General features: G+C 47.2%; 1 protein-coding gene across 4 annotated transcripts in view; it reads right to left on the bottom strand.

The window, feature by feature from the left end:
* The window catches only part of LOC102774843 (guanine nucleotide-binding protein G(s) subunit alpha isoforms short), a 78,570-nt gene that overhangs the window by 29,539 nt on the left and 46,726 nt on the right, over positions 1 to 2,305 (bottom strand). The window lies entirely within an intron of this gene.

Below are 2,305 nucleotides of genomic sequence, written 5' to 3' on the forward strand. Positions count from 1 at the left end.
ATTCACCAAGGAGCCAGCGGTGACTTCTCTCCATTCTCTGGAGAACACAGCAGTACCTGCGAGGTCCTCGAGCTCCCAGACCTCCATCCTCAGTGTTGTACCTGAACAGAGGCAGCACACGGGTGACTTCCGCCTGACATCTGCCGCAACAGCAAGACCTCCCTTCCTGCAGCCCAGAAACTACCTATATGATGTTTTTATTTATGAATAACTGTTCCCCATAAATTGTCAGCAATTAAGACCATCTATGGATTTCGAAAACCAAACCAAATAACAACCTTTCAAAACGCAGTCTTCCCGACTGGTGGGCACCCCACCCTGCAGGTCTGAGGGGCAGCCTGGCTAAGCGTCGGGGGTTTGTCATCGATTAGCTGATTAGCTCAGCCGGCACTGATGGCGGCGGCTTCTGCACTCAGTGTAAGGAAGTTAGCTGTGCGTTAGGGAAATCTGACTTTGACCTCTATTTCTGAAAGTCAGATTAGAATTACAAGTTACTCTACACAGGTAACCAGCACGCAGTCTGCGACAGTGAAGGCAAGTTGAATAGCTCAGCCAGCACTAAGGAAGCGCACATTTACTCACGGGAGGAGGGACAAGACCCCGCACCCGGCGGCCCAGTTTCCTAGGGAATCCCTGGCTACGAGGGAAACAGTCTTTGTTGCAATACCCCAACAAGGAAAAGGGGAAAAAGAGGCTCCTTGGACAAGATAAAAATAAGGCTTCTAGACTCACACTAAGAATTCCCTGTATGTCACTTTCGCAGGCTAAATTTAACATCCTTGAGCATTACCTATGGCTTCCTCTACAAAGCAGGCAAACTGGGAACTCGCTTCCTCTTTTTAAAAAAAGAAAAGAGAGAAGTTCTGGTTTAAATGCCTGGACTGCATTACAGACTGGCTCACTGAGGGAGGAAAATCCTTTCTCTAAAAATTAAAAATAAATAAAGAGGGCAATTAGAATTATAAAACTTTAAATTATTTTCAGGATGTCCGATCTTCCATCGGACAGAACTAAGGTAAACAGTGGCTGCCGCATCCCTTTCAAAACGGGAGCCGCGTCGTTTCAAACAAAATATTTATCTCGAGGGTCCGCAGGCGGTCCCGGTTAACCTGCCTCCTGAAACGCTCCCCCTTAAGTTGCGTGCGGGGAGGGGGGATTATGGAAGGTTTTTCTTTAAATGACAAATTCGTATAACTGGAAGTCTGTCTCCAGTTTGTTTATTGACCGGTGGCCATCTCTGGGGGCAGGACTTTACTGAAGGGTGTGTAAGGAATTAAGAATTTCAGAACTGGCTTCTGTGAGAGAAGGCAGCTTGTGTAATTAACAGCATGTATGGGCGTATTGACGACTCACTGGGAGTCGGCCATAAAGTTGGTGAAACAGCCCATCCCTCCGAACTCAAGGGGAAAGCCTAAAAAGCACCTCAACTGAAACATCCATTTGCATGATGTCATCCTTTTCTTACCCCCACCCCGACCGCTTGATCTAAGAAATTCTAGAATTTTCCATAAAGAGCTGCCTTCGGTGCAGTTTAACCTCTGAAAGGTGATAAAATTGTTTCCCTGGTACTCGGGGGACAGTAGGGCTTTTTTTACTGGAGTTTATGGTGTCTGCTTGCTTTTGCGTGTATAACTGAATTAAACTGTGCCCCCACGACTCGGTGGTCCCCCTTCCGAAACTAAAGGGAATGCAACGGAGGGGTCAACTTTCACCTGGGTTAGAGGGGCTGAACTGCTAACCAGCTAGTAATGGTGAACCAGCGCCCTCACACCAGGAAAACAGGCTGGTCAGCTTAGCTGGGGTCCGAGGGGAGCAACTCCCAACCAGCCGGAGGCGTGCTCCCCTCCGTCTGCGCCCTGCCCGGCAGGCATGACCCTATTTTTTTCATCCCTCGCACATGCGTTTTCTTCTCATCTTTATTCACATCGCGGTTCCGTCACATTGCCTTAGACCACGATGCCTAAAAGGACGTTTCAAAGGCAAAAGTGCCCCTTGATCCAGCCAGCAGTACCTAACTCCTAGCCTTCTCATCATTTAAATAGCCCCTCTATGTCCCTTCAGGCACAACTATCGATTTTTAAATTTTCTTTCTATTTTTTTGTCAGAGTGGTGATAAAAATCTACTCAACTTAAGTCCTAAAACTGTCAGCTGCTTTTCCTTTAACCCCAGATTCGGGGTACAAAGTAGAAGTTAGAGAATTATTTGTTTTGTGAGACAATATTATTGAAACAATGTTTCTTTAATAGTTAAAACACCACCCTGCCTTGGTGCATTGCGGTGAAATCTGCTGGGGGGGGGGGGGGC

The sequence above is a fragment of the Myotis davidii genome, unplaced genomic scaffold (assembly GCF_000327345.1).
Source record: "Myotis davidii unplaced genomic scaffold, ASM32734v1 scaffold75, whole genome shotgun sequence".
NCBI classification, from domain to species: Eukaryota; Metazoa; Chordata; class Mammalia; order Chiroptera; family Vespertilionidae; genus Myotis; species Myotis davidii.